The following is an 18964-nucleotide window of genomic DNA, read 5'->3' as shown; positions in this document are numbered from 1 at the left end:
CAAAGCGAGCCCGACGGTGTGGCGGGTGGTCGTAACCGTCACTGCTGGTGCTCTCGATGGAGGAGGAGCCGCCGCCGCTGGGCGAACCACGGCCGTCTCCAAGGGCTAGCTCACCCTCAGCGTCGTCACGGCCGTCGTCAAGGCCAAGCTCATCGTCCCCGCCGCTGTCCTCGGGGCAACACCCCGCGCGGCGACCGTCTTCCCCAAACACCCTCACGAAGAGGGTCGCAACGCCATCGTACTTGAAGTGGAGGGTGCACCTCCTGCCCAAGCCGCGCGTGCGTGCGAACGCCTGCCAGCCGCGGGCCAGGGCCACGTTGCCCGTGGCGGAGACCTCCACCGCGGCCCACGAGGCCTTGCTGCAGCAGCCATCAGCCTGCAGCCAGAGGCCGCTGAGACCCGTGGCTGGCAGCTCGCCGACAAAGGAGCACGGGAGCTGGAGCCAGGTGCCGGCCGGCCTCTTTGATCACACGACGAACTCCGGGAGCACCTTCGCCGAATGGAAGTGCGGCCGGGGAGGCCGGGCAACCATGGCGCGCCTTCCCTCGGCGCAGGGGCTGCCCCGCCCTGGGCGGCTCCCGCCACGAGAGGAAACACCGCTGCGGCCTGCTACCTCTTGAGCACTGCGTTGGTTTTCCCTTGAAGAGGAAAGGGTGATGCAGCAAAGTAGCGTAAGTATTTCCCTCAGTTTTTGAGAACCAAGGTATCAATCCAGTAGGAGGCTACGCGCGAGTCCCTCGTACCTACACAAAGCAAATAAATCCTCGCAACCAACGCGATAAGGGGTTGTCAATCCCTTCATGGTCACTTACGAGAGTGAGATCTGATAGATATGATAGGATAATATTTTTGGTATTTTTATGATAAAGATGCAAGGTAAAATAAAAGCAAAGTAAAAAGAAAAAGAAATAACTAAGTGTTGGAAGATTAATATGATGAAGATAGACCCGGGGGCCATAGGTTTCACTAGTGGCTTCTCTCAAGAGCATAAGTATTTTATGGTGGGTGAACGAATTACTGTTGAGCAATTGACAGAATTGAGCATAGTTATGAGAATATCTAGGTATGATCATGTATATAGGCATCACGTCCAAGACAAGTAGACCGACTCCTGCCTGCATCTACTACTATTACTCCACTCATCGACCGCTATCCAGCTTGCATCTAGAGTATTAAGTTCATGAAAACAGAGTAACGCCTTAAGCAAGATGACATGATGTAGAGGGATAAATTCATGCAATATGATAAAAACCCCATCTTGTTATCCTCGATGGCAACAATACAATACGTGCCTTGCTGCCCTTACTGTCACTGGGAAAGGACACCGCAAGATTGAACCCAAAGCTAAGCACTTCTCCCATTGCAAGAAAGATCAATCTAGTAGGCCAAACCAAACTGATAATTCGAAGAGACTTGCAAAGATAACCAATCATACATAAAAGAATTCAGAGAAGATTCAAATATTGTTCATAGATAAACTTGATCATAAACCCACAATTCATCGGTCTCAACGAACACACCGCAAAAAGAAGATTACATCGAATAGATCTCCACGAGAGAGGGGGAGAACATTGTATTGAGATCCAAAAAGAGAGAAGAAGCCATCTAGCTACTAACTATGGACCCGAAGGTCTGAGGTAAACTACTCACACTTCATCGGAGAGGCTATGGTGTTGATGTAGAAGCCCTCCATGATGGATGCCCCCTCCGATGGAGCTCCGGAACAGGCCCCAAGATGGGATCTCGTGGGTACAGAAGGTTGCGGCGGTGGAATTAGGTTTTTGGCTCCTGTTCTGATCATTTGGGGGTACGGAGGTACATATAGGAGGAAGGAGTACGACGGTGGAGCAACAGGGGGCCCACGAGGGTGGAGGGCGCGCCCTGGGGGGGTAGCCGTGCCCCCTACCTCGTGGCCTCCTGGAAGCTTCTCTTACGTAGGGTCCAAGTCTCTTGGATCTTGTTCGTTCCAAAAATCACGCTCCCGAAGGTTTCATTCCGTTTGGACTCCGTTTGATATTCTTTTTCTGCGAATCTCTGAAATAGGCTAAAAACAGCAATTCTGGGCTGGGCCTCCGGTTAATAGGTTAGTCCCAAAAATAATATAAAAGTGAATAATAAAGCCCAATAATGTCCAAAACAGTAGATAATATAGCATGGGGCAATTAAAAATTATATATACGTTGGAGACGTATCAAGCATCCCCAAGCTTAATTCCTGCCCGTCCTCGAGTAGGTAAATGATAAAAACAGAATTTTTGATGCACAGTGCTACTAGGCATAATTTCAATGTAATTCTTCTTAATTGTGGTATTAATATTAAAATCCGAAAGATTCAAGATAAAAGTTCATATTGACATAAAAATAATAATACTTCAAGCATACTAACTAAGCAATTATGTCTTCTCAAAATAACATGGCAAAAGAAAGTTCATCCCTACAAAATCATATAGTATAGTCATGCTCCATTTTCGTCACACAAGAATGCTCTCATCATGCACAACCCCGATGACAAGCCAAGCAATTGTTTCATACTTTAGTGATCTCAAACTTATAAACCTTCACGCAATAAATGAGCGCGAGCCATGGACATAGCACTATGGGTGGAATTGAATATGATGATGGGGGTTATGTGGAGAAGACAAAAAGGAGAAAGTCTCACATCAACGAGGCTAATCAATGAGCTATGGAGATGCCCATCGATTGATGTTAATGCAAGGAGTAGGGATTGCCATGCAACGGATGCACTAGAGCTATAAATGTATGAAAGCTCAACAAAAGAAACTAAGTGGGTGTGCATCCAACTTGCTTGCTCACGAAGACCTAGGGCACTTGAGGAGGCCCATTGTTGGAATATACAAGCCAAGTTCTATAATGAAATATTCCCACTAGTATATGAAAGTGACAAAACAAGAGACTCTCTATCATGAAGATTATGGTGCTACTTTGAAGCACAAGTGTGGCAAAGGATAGTAACATTGTCCCTTCTCTCTTTTTCTCTCATTTTTTTGGGCCTTCTCTTTTTTATGGACTTTCTCTTTTTTTATTCCTCACTTGGGACAATGCTCTAGAAAATGATGATCATCAAACTTCTATTTATTTACAACTCAATGATTACAACTCGATACTAGAACAAAGTGTGACTCTATATGAATGCCTCCGGCGGTGTACCGGGATATGCAATGAACCAAGAGTGACATGTATGAAAGAATTATGAATGGTGGCTTTGCCACAAATACTATGTCAACTACATGATCATGCTAAGTAATATGACAATGATGGACGTGTCATGATAAACGGAATGGTGGAAAGTTGCATGGCAATATATCTCGAAATGGCTATGGAAATGCCATAATAGGTAGGTATGGTGGCTGTTTTGAGGAAGATATAAGGAGGTTTATGTGTGAAAGAGTGTATCATATCACGGGGTTTGGATGCACCGGCGAAGTTTGCACGAACTCTCAATGTGACAAAGGGCAATGCACGGTACCGAAGAGGCTAGCAATGATGGAAGGGTGAGAGTGCGTATAATCCATGGACTCAACATTAGTCATAAAGAACTCACATACTTATTGCAAAAATCTACAAGTCATCAAAAACCAAGCACTACGCGCATGCTCCTAGGGGGATAGATTGGTAGGAAAAGACCATCGCTCGTCCCCGACCGCCACTCATAAGGAGGACAATCAAAGAACACCTCATGTTTCAAATTTGTTACATAACGTTTACCATACGTGCATGCTACGGGACTTGCAAACTTTAACACAAGCATTTCTGAAATTCACAACTACTCAACTAGCACGACTTTGATATTATTACCTCCATATCTCAAAACAATCATCAAGCATCAAACTTCCCTTAGTATTCAACACACTCATAAGAAAGTTTTTACTAATCTTGAATACCTAGCATATTAAGATTATTTAAGCAAATTACCATGCTATTTAAGACTCTCAAAATAATCTAAGTGAAGCATGAGAGATCAATAGTTTCTATAAAACAAATCCACCACCGTGCTCTAAAAGATATAAGTGAAGTACTAGAGCAAAACTATATAACTCAAAACATATAAGTGAAGCACATAGAGTATTCTAATAATTTCCAAATCATGTATGGCTCTCTCAAAAGGTGTGTACAGCAAGGATGATTGTGGTGAACTAAAAATCAAAGACTCAAATCATACAAGACGCTCCAAGCAAAACACATATCATGTGGTGAATAAAAATATAGCTGCAAGTAAAGTTATCGATGGAAGTAGACGAAAGAGGGGATGCCTTCCGGGGCATCCCCAAGCTTTGGCTTTTTGGTGTCCTTATATCATCTTGGGGGTGCCATGGGCATCCCCAAGCTTAGCCTCTTGCCACTCCTTGTTCCATAATCCATCAAATCTTTCACCCAAAACTTGAAAACTTCACAACACAAAACTTAGCAGAAAATCTCGTGAGCTCCGTTAGCGAAAGAAAACAAAAGACCACTTCAAGGTACTGTAATGAACTCATTCTTAATTTATATTGGTGTTAAACCTACTGTATTCCAACTTCTCTATGGTTTATAAACTATTTTACTAGCCATAGATTCATCAAAATAAGCAAACAACACACGAAAACAAAATCTGTCAAAAACAGAACAGTCTGTAGTAATCTGTAACTAACGCAAACTTCTAGAACTCCAAAAAATCAGCCAAAATAGTACGACCCAGGCAATTTGTTTATTGATCAGCAGCAATTGGAATCAGTATTTTATCACGTTCTGGTGATTTTTAACAATTGTTTTCGTGAACAGAAAGTTTCTGGAAATTACAGCAAGACCAAATAACTATCTTCCAAGAAGATTCTATAGGTTTAACTTGGCACAAACACTAATTAAAACATAAAACACATCTAACCAGAGGCTAGAACAAAGATTTATTCCTAAAAAGCAAAAAAACTAAAAATAAAATTGGGTTGCCTCCCAACAAGCGCTATCGTTTAACGCCCCTAGCTAGGCCTAAAAGTAAGGATAGATCTAGGTATTGCCATCTTTGGTAGGCAATCCATAAGTGGCTCTCATGATAGATTCATATGGTAATTTTATTTCTTCCTAGGGAAGTGTTCCATGCCTTTCTTTAATGGAAATTGGAATCTAATATTCCCTTCCTTCATATCAATAATTGCACCAATCGTTCTAAGGAAAGGTCTACCAAGAATAATAGGACATGAAGGATTGCAATCTATATCAAGAACGATAAAATCTAGGGGCACATAGTTCCTATTTGAAACAATAAGAACATCATTAATTCTTTCCATAGGTTTCTTAATAGTAGAATCCGCAAGGTGCAAGTTTAGAGAGCAATCATCAATTCATCGGTCTCAACAAACACACCGCAAAAAGAAGATTACATCGAATAGATCTCCACGAGAGAGGGGAAGAACATTGTATTGAGATCCAAAAAGAGAAGAAGCCATCTAGCTACTAACTATGGACCCGAAGGTCTGAGGTAAACTACTCACACTTCATCGGAGAGGCTATGGTGTTGATGTAGAAGCCCTCCGTGATGGATGCCCCCTCCGACGGAGCTCCGAAACAGGCCCCAAGATGGGATCTCGTGGGTACAGAAGGTTGCGGCGGTGGAATTAGGTTTTTGGCTCCTGTTCTGATCGTTTGGGGGTACGTAGGTATATATAGGAGGAAGGAGTACGTCGGTGGACCAACAGGGGGCCCACGAGGGTGGAGGGCGCGCCGTCGGGGGGGGTAGGCGTGCCCCCTATCTCGTGGCCTCCTGGAAGCTTCTCTTACGTAGGGTCCAAGTCTCCTGGATCTTGTTCGTTCCAAAAATCACGCCCCCGAAGGTTTCATTCCGTTTGATATCCTTTTTCCGCGAAACTCTGAAATAGGCAAAAAACAGCAATTCTGGGCTGGGCCTCCGGTTAATAGGTTAGTCCCAAAAATAATATAAAAGTGAATAATAAAGCCCAATAATGTCCAAAACAGTAGATAATATAGCTTGGAGCAATCAAAAATTATAGATACGTTGGAGACGTATCACGGCCACCAAGGATGACGCCGGTCCCCGAAGGAGTACGCCCGCGCCCCCGAGGAGCCACAATAGGGGTCGCGGCGTGCTTGCGGGGGCCGCCCCGCCCCCTCTTGGGCGGTGGCGAGCCTGGCCCCTCCTGGCAAGCCTTCCCTTTTTCCGCGGCAGAGAACCTCTTAGTCGGCGCCATGGGTACTACGACAAGACGGCGAGGCGGAGAGGAAGAAGAGAGAGCGGGCGGCGAGAAGAAGGAGATGAAGCAAAGGGGGCTTCGCCCCTCCCCTCATTTATAGCCAAGAGGAGGCCAACCGCCGGCCTCCACGATCGCACGGGATGATGATTTTTCTTTGCATGCAGCAGAGTCTCGTCAAGTCGAACGGTTGTCGAGGCAGCGTGGGGAAGCGGAGGCGCCCACGTCCTATCAATCGCCACGCGTCGACCAAGGCCGCAGGCGGTTGTGGCCCGCAGCGCTCCGCCCTTGCCCTTCGGCTTCGCCCCAAAGCCAAGTTCGAGAGTGCCTTGGGCCTGAGGGCTACTGTCGGCGTCCTGGAAACGGGGGTGCCCAGACTTGCCTGCCTACGGCCCATGTTGTGGCTCCGTCGACGGCTCGGTACGGCCTAGCTTCAGCAACAACGACCCAAGAGCCTCGCGAGGGGCCAAGCCTCGCGAGGCGGACGATACCAAGACCTCCCTGAGGGGCGGCCTCACTAGGCTGGCTCCCGAGGAGCGAAGATATCAACGCAAGGTGCACCTCGTGAGGTTCACATGACGTGAGCCACGACGACCAAGGCCAAGCGGGCGCCAGCGGGCGCAGCGTACCAGTTTCCTCTATGGTGCTAAGGAGGCAAGTGCAGGCGCAGGGTCCCGAGGAATCAACTAAAGGTTTCCATATCGATGCAACGAGACCAAGACCGCCAGGACGACAGGACGGAGGTCATCGCGGAGCCCACTGCAGCGTCACCACCAGAGCCTTTTGCAGGCGAATACTATTTTTGTTAGGATAACTTGTACTAGTTGTCTACCTTTGAATTTGGCCATTGTGGTATCCCTTCGCGCCATTTGGGAAGAGGACCAAGGCCACTATATATGGGACCTAGCCATCACCATAGAGGGGGACGGATCGATTCCACCCAAACCACCCCACCAGCTCATCGAGTTCAAGAACACCTCACCTCCCGAGGCTGTTCTAACACTGTACTAGTTCATCCTCAGCCCATTCGAGGCAATCCGCCACAAAGCTGGAGTAGGGTATTACACCGCAAGGTGGCCCGAACCAGGATAAAATGCCGTGTCCCTTGTGCCTCGGGTTCGTCGAGCTAGGCTATGGAATCATTGAGCAGGCAGACCGGGAAGAGGGGGTTCTTCGCACGCACCACAGAGTTCGAACCTCTCAAGGGTCTGCGGAACTCCGAATCCGACAAGATCGATCATGCCGCTCGTCCTGGCTGCGTGCGACTCGGCGGCGGCCGCGCCAGGGTTGCGTCTCATTTTTTCCAGCAAAACAGCGCTGGCGCTGCGTCTCTTCTGCCGTGGATCGTGCTCAGGACTTCTCTCGTGCGTATGAGTTGGATCGTGGTGGGGTGGGTTGCCCCGTGCGTGCGTTTGTTTCCAGCAAGACAACCTAGCAAGGCTTTGGGCCTTCTTTTTTATTGGGCTACGCCCCGGTCCTGCAAAGAAACCTATATAATTATAGCTTGTAAATTTTTGCACGCCCCGGCCTGGGCCCTGGGTGCCCGGGGCCCAGCTTCGCCCATGCCCTAGTCGTCCTCCTCGCAGAATTAGCGGTCGAAGCAATATGGGTCGAGTCAGATCTGCTTACTGTCGGAGCTGTGCAAGGGCATAGAATGTTAGGATTTGCTCCAGTGCGAGGACACGTGCTATTCGGCTTGCTGCTTCGCTGGGATGCGTGCATGGAGGGCATCCTCGGTCCTGTACCCCGTGGGCATGTCCGCAGACCGCGGGCTTGCAGCGTACGACTTGGCCTCCACAGCGTGGCACAACCTCTCCCTCGCATAGTGGTACACCAATTCAAGACCGCGGACAGGCTGACGTAGCCGGGCCATCCGGCACATCCGTGGCCGTGCTGGCTGGTAGGGTTGACCTCTGACTCCGAGCCCGATGTTGCAGGGACGAGACTCCACTGCAGCGGTTGTGCCGCCAACCAGAAGTCGTTCGGTTGGGCGCACTGATACCTGCAGCTGCTGCTCGTCGCCTTCAGTTCCACCGCGGTCACGTGCCTTGAGCCGGCCGGATTCAAGCCCCACTTGCACGGACGCAATGGATAAGTATATTTCTTAAGTATGCATCATTGACATCACTAGGTCCGACTCCTTGCGCCGCTACTGTATAGGACCAGTTTGAGGGTTCTGGTTATATGACCTTTTTGACGAGCAGTGACCAAACCGTTTGCCCGAACGCATAGGAAAGGTTTTAAGGGTCCAGTTGTAGTTTTTTTTTGAAAACGAGGATAACCCCCGGCCTCTGCATCGGTCGATGCATACAACCATATATTATTAAGAGTGCAAAATCCCGCAGACGAACAAATTGACCCGGAAAAAAGCGAAAAGAAACCCCGAGCCGCATGCCTCGCACTAGTAACTCTACCAGATAGCCACTAATGGACGAAATCAAAAAGAAAAATATACAACTCGTAGATTATGCCTTCAAGAAGAAATTGCCGCACGTGCGCCGATGATGACGAGTACACAAGGTTAAACTTTGGATTCTCATCCTCGAAGCCAAGCATCAATCCACCATCTTCAGCAAATACACTATAGATGCTCTGGGTAATGGCATTCCTGGTATACCAGACACGCTAGATGAGCATAAAAAACATGGTTATTTGGACATCTAACGTTTCGGTTCGGCGGAGGCCAAGAGTCTATTCAGGTCCAACATTCTTCAGAAATTTTCTTGGGGCAAATCCCACAAGCGATTCCTCGCCGCCAAAGGCCACAGGTGAACGTGGGCTGTCGAGGATGAGGACCCCTTCCACACAACATACTAGTAATTTTTAATTCTTATAGGACGGAGGTTATAACAATTATGAAGAAAGGCGGAACATCCTTGTGATTGGCGGCAACAATTTCACATTGCATGCCAAATCCCCAAGATAAATTTGAACGTAATCATGAAGCCAATCAAGTTGCTCACGTAAGGCAATCTAATCCGTGCCTTTGGATGAAAGATTCTCCATGTACTTTGTAGCTCTTTTGGTTGATGATGATGATGCACAGTACTCCTTCCGTCTTAAAATAAATGTCTCAACTTTGTACTAATTTTAGTAGTATAAAGTTGTGCTGAAGTTAAGACACTTATTTTAGGACGGAGGGAGTAGTAAAAACGGTCTCATGCCTTCGGGTGTGGCTTCCCTTGTTGAAGGCGCCATGAGGGGATTCAACACCTCTTCCGACCTCGAGTTCTTGTCTCCTGGTAAAAACCATGCCTAATGGTGGTGCCCATGGCGTCATTACTTTGTTGGAAGCATTGCCTTGGAGTCAAGTCTCGTAATGGTAGCATCAGTTCAATGGTCGTGTGGATGATCAGGAGCGGGCAGCGATTTAGTGAGCGTGGAGTCGTTGGTGGTGCTTCCTATTTGGGTCCGGTCGCTTCGTCGACGATGGTGCGCAGCATGAACACCTTTCACATACAAGGAGCACCCGACGAATTGTGTGAGTCAACCTGGTGGGATTGGAGAGGCATAGGTTCGCTCTATCGGGCATATCGTTCCTCTCTGGTGTCGTCGAGGTTTGCGGATATGCTCGTGGTAGCCCGCACTAATATGACGGTTTTCGGTGTGTACTCCAGTAGCGGTTATAATGTCCGAGTGCTCGGCCGGGTGTGTTATGGAGTGTTGGCCTTCCGACACTTTGTATGTAATTTGGTGCCTTAGGCCTAGTCTAGCTACACGCTGTCTAGGTTTCCATTCGGTTTCCCTCAAATAAACTGAGCATCCTTTTTTTTTTTGGCTCTCGCCTTTATGTGGTGCATTTCTCCTTATGGGTGTTCTTGTAATACCTCTTTCTGATCAACGGATTTGACAGCTCTCCTGTCAACATTCAAACATAATTATGGCCCTAATGCTGTAAAGAAGAACATTCTTATAAGGCCGCCGTTTGCAAGAACCTTGTGCTTACTAAGTATAATTTAATTGAATTTCCGCATGGGTTTGGCGTAACAATACTAATTCTTTGCAGAAAAATCTGACACTTTATTGATCCATAAAATCACCATACATAGCACAACAAGTTGTGCTGGAAAGTAGCAGAGGGATGCCAAATAACTTAGCTAGCTAGCTAGTTATGCTTCATACACTGACTCGGGGACAAACGACTTGGCACAGAGCCGGAGAGGCGACTTGCGGCGCAGACCGAGGCCACCCCCGTCCGTCCTGTCCACCTCGGTGACGCCCTCAGGCAGGGACCAGTCAAAGTGGTAGCAGAGTTGAACAAGCGCCATTTGCAAGACGGGGAGCCCGTAGGAGATGCCCGGGCACATCCTCCGTCCAGCCCCAAACGGCAGAAACTCGTAGTTGCTCCCTGTGAAATCGACGGAGCTATCCTCAAACCGCTCGGGCTTGAATTCTTCAGCGTCCTCCCAATACCTTGGATCTCTCCCAATAGCCCATGCATCTACGACAAGGCGCGAACCCGCGGGAATCAGGTATCCGTCGACCTCACAGGCCTCGACGCACTCCCGGGGCACCAGGAGTGGCGCTGGCGGGTGTAGCCGGAGGTTCTCCTTGATGAAAAGCTTCAGGTATGGGAGCTCGCTGGCCTCGATGTCGCCTTCATTGATGGTCGCCCTGCCACGGAACGCCACTCGGATCTCGCGCTGCAGCTTGTCCATCACCCTTGGGTTCCGCATGAGCTCAGACATACCCCAATCCAGTGATGACGCCAACGTGCCAGTTCCAGCCACGAACATGTCAAGTATGACGCCCTTGATGCTGTTTGTGTTAAGGTGGAAACCGATGCCACCTTTCTCTTGCAGTCCGATGAGAACATCCACCAGGTTCTCCTCGACGTCCGACGATGCACCGGATTTGACCCTGTCCTTCCGGATGCCTTCCCTCTCTTCTATGACCCCCTCTAAGGTGGAGTCCAACGTCATGTGGACATCCTCCAAGGTGCGGCGCATGCCGGTCACCTTGGCCAGCACGGACCGCCATGTCGGGAAGAGATCGGGGATCTTGAAGCCGCCGGCTAGTGCGACACCGGATTTTATCGCCGATAGGAACTCTTGGACGTTTCTATGCTTGTTCCCGAAGGATGCGCGGGAGACGATGCTGATCGTTTTTTTATCGTTAGGTTGAAGAAAGTCATGGTGACGTCCACCGGCGTAGATGGCCCTGCGGCATGAATGTTTTCTACATGATTTCTCACCTGTACATGTACAAACAGGTAGACTACTCATTCTCTAATTTGAACACCCTATATATATTAGCAAAAGGAAATTAACATCGTTCAAAATGAAGAGTTATTATTTGGAGAATACCGACGTACCTCTTGCTCCCTAATGTGCCTGAAGGAACGGACACGGTTCGCGCTCAGTATCTCGGCGGCGCAGAGCTGCCGGAGCTTGCGCCAGTAGGTGCCGGACGGTGAGAAAAGGATGTCGGAACAGCCGTACATCAGGGTCTCACCAGCGAGGAGCCTGGGGCGGGTGGCGAAGTTGGCGTCGTGCGTCCTGAGCACCTCGCGAGCCATCTCCCTCGACGACACGACGACGAGAGGGGTCCCCCGAGCTGGAGCATCATGAGCGGGCCGTGTACGCCGGCCAGGTCCCTCAGGGCGCGGTGCGGGAGCACGTTCAAGAGGTGGTGCATGCTGCCGATGACAGGCAGCTTCCATGGGCCCGGCGGGTTCCTCACCTTCGGCTGGAGAGAGAGTTTAAGGATCCGGAGTAGCACCACGGCGAGGCCCAAGAGTAGGAAGGATTGGTACAGGAGATCGGCCATGGCTGTTTGGCCTTGGGAATAGTGCAGCTGAACAAGAATTTTTTGTTGCCGATGCTGCTCTGCGTGCATCTGGACAGGGGTGTGTCCACGTATATATAGCCCAAGGTGGCCATGCACGCATGCAGTGCCATGTCCATTGTGGGCGATGACTTTCTCTGGTGCAGATAGCCGTCTCATGAATTGAATTGTCAAGTCCTCGGTCAGTCGGTCTGCATTGCTACTACGCCGCCCATACTCCATACTTACTGACTTCTCTCTTTCAGCTTTGATTTTGGCCTGTTAATTCAAACAAGTTTCATTTGATCAAAATCCTTGTGTACTCCCCCATAACCATCTACCATTCGGACTATATATGCAGAATTTCTTTCCCGCCTAGTCAGTGAATACGGAATCACGACAGGGACATAAATAGACCAACATTGATTAGGTGGCGGCTTTAAACTGAGAGGGGAGTAAAACGAAACAACATTAATTGGGTGGCGGCTTCGGAAGAGTCTCAACATCAGCACCACGAAACATTCTGGTGCGTAATCCGATGCATTGAACTATGTACCTCCTCAACATCAGCACCACGAACCTCTAGACTTCTTTTTTTTCAGGAAAAAGGAGTTTTATTCCACATTGCAAAAGATCCTCAATACATGGTGGTCCTACGTGCATCTACACAGCCTAGTACAATCTATACGACTATAATTTTCCAAATGATTAGCAACTCTGTTTTGATCTCTATTCAACTTCTGAGGAATAAATTCCATGTGTCTCAACAACTCTTTAATTTCAGCCACGAGATGACCACGGGCAGAACGATCAAGTCCGTTCCCTGATAGACAGGACAAAGCCTCACTTAATTCAGATTGAACGATGACCGAAAGAGTGAAATGTTGTACAGTTAGCGCCACCCCCTACATGATTGCATGAATCTCAGCTTCCAGTGAATCATTACAATTGAAAATAAACCGATATGCTGTAAAAATAAGTGAACCATCACATCGTCGAAGAATCCTGTCTGTCACGCCACGCCAGATTCCACTGAAAAAGAACCATCAACTGATAGAGCAACTTACTCAATAGAGGGGTGAGGCCAAGTTTTAGGAACAGGAGCAATTCTCACTTCAGGCAAAGCCCATTCATCAACCCGCATTTTACCTTTAATTATTTCCTCTGTGATGTACATTCTAAACTTCAGAACACACTTTTACCTGGCATCTGGACAGGGGTGTATCCACGTATATTGGTATATACTCCAACGGGAGTATAACCCAAGGTGGCCATACACGCATGCAGTGCCATGTCCATTGTGGGCGATGACTTTCGCTCGTGCAAATAGCAGCCTCGTCTCATTGATTGTCAAGTCCTCGGTCAGTCGGTCTGCATTGCTACCACGCCATACTTACCGACTTCTCTCTTTCAGCTCTGATTCCGACCCTGTTAATCCCCCCCCCCCCCCCCCCCCCCACAAATCACGGTAAAACGATCTATCATTCGGACTTTCTATGTACGGAAGTATATGCAAAATTTCTTTCCCGCCTACCCGACAAATAAACATTGTAAAAGGAGATGAAAATTAGTAACACGACATGCAATGCTATTAATTAGCAAATAAATATTAAGTTCTCTCGTCCCCCTCGCCCCTCCCGCATTGGTCGCGGTGCACAACCTAAGATGACTTATGCATCTAAACGGAGGGAGTAGTCGACAACCAAATTGGTCGTAAGAAGTACCTCGGACCAGCTCCACACCAGAATTAGCATTGAGCATACAACATTACTAGTCCCGTTCTACGCCAGAAGAGTCCCATATCTAAACATTCTGGTGCGTAATCCGATGCATTGCACTATGTACCTCTTCAACATCAACACCACGATCCTTTAGACTTCATAACAAACTTTCACCCCGCTTTAAAGATAATAAAACAAAACCAATACATAAAATACTATATAGGAGAAGCCATGGACAGAACCTGGACAAGCGGGTCCAGAAATTCAGAAACAACCGGTTTCCAGCCTTTCGCTAGCTACCGGAAAATGGGCCTACCGCCGAAAGATTGGGCCCATGTTCGAATTTGGTCTGGCACGGTACTTGCTCAATTCCGGCCTATAAGTCTTTGCAATGTGCTGTATAAAATAGCCTCCAAAGTTATAGCAAACAGGTTGAAAATTATATTGCCTGACATAATTTCTGAGAAACAGTCTGCATTTGTGCCTGGGAGGTTGATTACGGATAATATCATATGTGCTTATGAGTGCTTACACTTCATGAAAAGATCGAGAGCAAAATCAAACAGTTATTGTGCTTTGAAGCTAGATATGATGAAGGCATACGACAGGTTGGAATGGGCCTATCTTCGAGGTATTATGACTAAATTCGGATTTGATCATCACTGGATAGATGTGGTCATGGGCATGGTCTCTTCAGTTTCATTCTCTATTTGTTTTAATGGCGAGAAGCTTGACTCCTTTTTACCAACACGCGGTATCCGGCAGGGAGACCCAATCTCCCCCTACTTGTTCTTGATTGCGGCAGAGGGCCTTTCGTGCCTCCTTAAATCAAGTTCCCAGTCGTCTCTGACAGGTATCCAGGTGGCACCCACGGCTCCTACCGTTAACCACCTCTTGTTTGCAGATGATAGCCTGCTGTTATTTAAGGCGAGTGGGGAGAGTTCAACTACGGTGTCAAACCTACTTGATACATATTGCAATGCTTCGGGGCAGCGGATCAACAATGAGAAATCCTCAATCTTTTTCAGTAAGGGTTGCCCGGTGCAGATGAGGGAAATTGTCAAGAACAATCTGCAAGTACACAACGAGTCTTTGAGTGAGCGCTACCTGGGCATGCCGACAGACGTTGGCCACTCGAAGAATGGTACGTTCAAATATCTCCGGGACCGTGTGTGGGAGAAAGCCAAAGGGTGGATGGAGAAATTATTATCAGCTGCTGGCAAAGAAGTTTTGATCAAATCTGTTGCACAAGCTATACCGGTCTACTCTATGTCTTGCTTCAGACTGCCACAAGGTTTATGTGAGAGCATAATGTCACTTATCCGACAGTTTTGGTGGGGCTCCAAGCATGGTAAGAGAAAGCCGAGCTGGGTAGCATGGGATATAATGACTCTACCAAAGCACTTGGGAGGCCTGGGATTTCGTGACATATAGATTTTTAACCTTGCACTTCTGGCAAGGCAAGCATGGCGTACCCTTACAGATAGTACTTCGCTGAGTGCGCGTATTCTCAAGGCAGTATACTTCCCACACTGTTCTCTCCTCGAAGCCGAACTTGGGCCGCATCCATCCCAGATTTGGCGGGCGATACTGGATGGCCGTGACATTCTGGCACAAGGTGTCATTAGGCGCATTGGAGATGGAGAGACAACGGATATTTGGAGGCATAACTGGATCCCACGCGACGGCATCAAGAGACCCATCATTTCGCTTGTCCATAACCCGTCGGAGAAGGTGGTGCAGCTCATAGATGCAACATCGGCAACATGGAATGAAAACTTAGTACGCTCACTGTTCACTCACTTTGATGCAGAAGAGATCCTACGGATTCCTTTATGCATGCGTCGTGTGGGGGATTTTTGGGGCTGGCATGAGGAGCCTCGAGGAACGTTTAGTGTTCGCTCAGCTTACCGGATGATACTAAGGACGAAACATAGCAGGGAGGCTTGGTTATATGAGGAGGACGGTACATCCTACGAGCATCAAGAGACAAAGAAGTGGTCCATGATCTGGCACATGCAAGTTCCATCAAAACTCAAGGTGTTCGTGTGGCGACTGGTTCGTCAATCCATGCCAACGGGTTCGCTCCTTAAGCATCGTCACATGGCAACAGAGGATACTTGCTTGATATGTGGGGTAGTTGACACTTGGAAACATGCTCTTATTTCATGTCCGATGGTGGCGAGCGTGTGGGAATTGGCCCCGGAGGAGTTGGTGCAGCATATGGTCGACCGTGCGGAAGTATGCCCGAAGGAGTGGATGTTTTCTATGCATGAAATATTGACGAAACAACTCTTTGTCCGACTAGTGGTGACACTCTGGGCAATTTGGGCCGCCAGGAGGAAGGCAATTCACGAGCATATATTTCAGCCACCTTATTCTGTTGACAGTTTCATATCTAAATATATAGGTGAGGTCCAAGTGATTAATTCAAGGTCTCCATCGACGGTCACTCCAACCAGTGCCAGGCCGAGGCAATGGGTAGCCCCGCCCAAAGGGGATGCCAAGTTCAATGTTGACGCAGCAGTGACCAGGTATGGTGGAGCAGTTGGGGTCATTTGCAGAGATGCAGAGGTATGTTCATGGGAGCGTCGACTCTCTCCTTCAAATACATTGTGGATCCCCCGACGTTGGAAGCTCTCGCCATCAGAGAAGCGCTCGCTTTGGCGGATGATCTCTATTTGAGGCGCATACAAGTCGCATCGGATTGCAAAACGGTGGTGCAGGATTTAAACAAAGAGAATTTGGCGAGCTATGGTGCAGTTATTCATGAGATAGTTGAACATTCTTTAGCTTTTGATTTTTGTAATTTTAGTCATGAGTTTAGGAGCTCAAATTTTGAAGCTCACAACTTAGCAAAGCATGCTTTATCTCTCGGCGGTGGCCGCCATGTTTGGTTAGGACACCCCGGGAATTTACCATCCGTTCCTGTAAACATTGTGACGAATCAATAAAAGCTTCGCGATATTGTCTAAAAAAACGTAAGCACCACGTGAAAACCTAGCCACGTTCCCATCTCTCTCTCTCTCTCTCTCTCTCTCTCGCGCGCGCTTCTGGCTGCGTGATTTGAACGAGGTGGCAGCACGAATGCTGCATCCTTCTGTGGGTGTGCAAGCCGCATGTCGCTGCTCACCATGGGAGGCGTCGGAGGGGGCGAGGTACTACATCGATCGGCGGCCGGAGGAATGTCGACCACATGCTTGTTGGCATAGTCTCCGACTACCCGTCGCAACCGCTGCTCGTCATGGCGGCCGCGAGAAGGGATGAAGCACTGCTCTAGCGACCGGTGGCGGGAGGGAACTTAGCCTCGTGGCCATTGGTGTTGTCTCTGACAACCCAACACGTCAGGATTCACTCATCGATGTGGTGGTGCATGGCAGGGGGTGCCAGTGGTAATATGGGAGCTACCAACGGCGGGAGGGCACTGAATACAGTCGCCAGTTAGACAACAGAGCCGACTGTGATCGTTGACAGATCGGTCAGAGGGAGGAGGATCGATGCACCGAGGAGCAGGGGTGCTAGGCAAGAGGCAGAGGTGGACGGTAGCATTGGCAGTGGATGCAACTTGGCAGAGGAGGATGGTGACCATGGCCATGGCCGATGGACTCGGATTTGTGCAACATATGCATGCGAACCCCGTTATCCTGGTCGTTGGTGCACGACCATGGGTCTTGAGATATGCGGCCTGGCAGATTAAGCTTTGAAATTAGCAAACATCAACAAATTTTTTCTAAAAGGACCATGATACATCCATTTTGCCTCACTATTTTCCACTATAATTTATCCTATTTCAATGATATATATTTCACATTATGGTGAAATTATAATATCTTTTCTCTCAAATGCAAGGTAAACACAGTGAGGAAAATTGCTGGACAGCTGGAAATCTGGACAAAAAATACAACAGAAGAAAAAGCAATTTCCGGACCTCCAAATGCTGTGGGGATTATACCGAATTATTTTCAGGAAATATGAAGCCAAGAGCCAGAAGATGGGCCAGAGAGGACCCACTGATATTTCTCCAATGTATCTATAATTTTTTATTTTTCCATGCTATTATAGTATCAATCTTGGATATTTTATATAACTTTATGTGCTGTTTTATATCATTTTTTGGGACTAACCTATGAACCCAGTGCCAAGTGCCACTTGCTGTTTTATGCTTGTTTTTGTTTTTCTAGTAAATCAATACCAAATGGAGTCCAAATGCTCTGAAACTTTTCGATGATTTTTTCTGGACAAAAGAGACCCTAGAAGCTTCGGGAGGAGACCAGATGGGAAGCGAGTAGACGACAAGGCAACAGGGCGCGCCCAGGGGGGTAGGCGCACCCTATTACCTTATGGGCCTCACGTGGGTCCATCTGACCTAATTCCACCTCTATAAATTCTCTAACATCGGTAAACCAACAGGAAGCCACCCCAAACACTTTTTTCGCTGCCGCAAGTTTCTATTCTTCCACGATCCCATCCGGAGGCCTTTTCCGGTACTCTGTCGGAGGGGGAATCGATCACGGAGGGCTTCTACATCATCCTTGCTGCCTTCAATTGATGCGTGAGTAGTTCACCACAGACCTACGGGTCCATAGCTAGTAGCTAGATGGCTTCTTCTCTCTCTTTCATCTTCAATACAATGTTCTCTTCGATATTCTTGGAGTTCTATTCCATGTAATTTTCTTTTGCGGTGTGCTTGTTGGGATCCTATGAATTGTGTGTTTATGATCAGATTGTTCATTGATACGTCCATTTTGCATCATGTTTTCATAATGTTATTTATAATGTTTTTATCCTTTATAACACTTTATGGAGTAATTCTAATGCCTTTTGTCTCATAATATGCAAGGTTTACACAAAGAGGGAGAATACCGGCAGCTGAAATTCTGGACCCGAAAAAGCTATGTCAGAGATACCTATTCTGCACATCTCCAAATGAGCTGAAATTTTACGGAGAATTACTTTGAAATATATAATAAATATTGGAGAAAAGAACTATCAGAGGGGGCTGCCAGGTGCCCACAAGACACCAGGGCGCGCCAGGCCCCCCAGGCGTGCCCTGGTGGGTGTGGGCACCCTGGCCCACCTCCGGTGCCCATCTTCTAGTATATAAGGTCTTTTGACCTAGAAAAATAAAATAAGGGGAGGACTTTCAGGACGGAGCGCCGCCGTCTCGAGGCGGAACTTGGGCACGAGCACTCTTGCCCTCAGGTGGAGTGATTTCGCTGGGCGAACTTCCCTCCCGGAGGGGGAAATCGAAGCCATTGTCATCACCAACAACCCTCTC

At 48.0% G+C, this 18964-nt stretch overlaps 1 pseudogene; it reads right to left on the bottom strand.

Annotated features, from left to right (window-relative positions):
• Window positions 1-10308: 10308 nt before the first annotated feature.
• LOC123099985 (premnaspirodiene oxygenase-like) lies at window positions 10309-11968 on the bottom strand (annotated as a pseudogene).
• Window positions 11969-18964: the final 6996 nt, after the last annotated feature.

The sequence above is a fragment of the Triticum aestivum genome, chromosome 4D (genome assembly GCF_018294505.1).
Source record: "Triticum aestivum cultivar Chinese Spring chromosome 4D, IWGSC CS RefSeq v2.1, whole genome shotgun sequence".
Classification (NCBI taxonomy): domain Eukaryota; kingdom Viridiplantae; phylum Streptophyta; class Magnoliopsida; order Poales; family Poaceae; genus Triticum; species Triticum aestivum.
Note: the sequence above shows the minus strand (reverse complement) of the source record. Positions and strands in the feature narration are given on the sequence as shown.